The sequence below is a fragment of the Meleagris gallopavo genome, chromosome 2, assembly GCF_000146605.3.
Source record: "Meleagris gallopavo isolate NT-WF06-2002-E0010 breed Aviagen turkey brand Nicholas breeding stock chromosome 2, Turkey_5.1, whole genome shotgun sequence".
Classification (NCBI taxonomy): domain Eukaryota; kingdom Metazoa; phylum Chordata; class Aves; order Galliformes; family Phasianidae; genus Meleagris; species Meleagris gallopavo.
Window position 1 is genome coordinate 3,472,205 of NC_015012.2, and position 700 is coordinate 3,472,904.

The 700-nt window shown below is 53.4% G+C and overlaps 1 protein-coding gene across 1 annotated transcript in view; it reads right to left on the reverse strand.

Annotated features, from left to right (window-relative positions):
* Positions 1–700, reverse strand: part of CDCA8 (cell division cycle associated 8) — a 6,325-nt gene that overhangs the window by 5,027 nt on the left and 598 nt on the right. The window lies entirely within an intron of this gene.

Consider the following 700-nt stretch of genomic DNA (forward strand, 5'->3'; position numbering starts at 1 on the left):
AGAAGGTGACCCCTGACCTCTGACCCCTGACCTCTGACCCCTGAGCCCTTCAGTTTTAATATTGAGGGGGGGGTGGCTGTGGGCTGACGGTGTGGGGTTTGGACCCCTATAGGGCTGCAAAGAGGTGTGGACCAGGAGACCCCCGTGCAGGTGAGACCCCAAAGTGTGACCCCAATTTGTGACCCCAAACGACCCCAATTTGTGACCCCCAAACGACCCCAATTTGTGACCCCAGATGACCCTGAAGTGTGACCTCAAATGATCCCCAAGTGTGGCTCTGAATGACCCCAAAATGGGACCCCAAATAGCCCCAAACTGTGACCTGAAGTAACCCCAAATTGTGACCTTAAGTGACCCCAAGTTGTGACCCCAAAAAATCCCCAATGGAGACCCTGAGTGACCCCAAATCTTGACCTGGAATAACCCCCAAGTGCGACCTCAAGTGACCCCAAATTCTGACTCAGAACAAACCCGAAGCGTGACCCCAAATGACCCCAAAATATGACCCCAAATAACCCCAAATTGTGACCCCGATTGACCCCAAAGCGAGACCCCAAACGACCCCAAAATCTGCCCAGCTTTCCCCCATTTTTCCCCCAAATTTCCCCGATTTCCCCCGTGTGTCCCCCCCAGGTTCCTCCCATCTCCCCCCAGATCCCATTTTTCACTTCCAAAATCCCATTTTTTCACCCCAAAACGG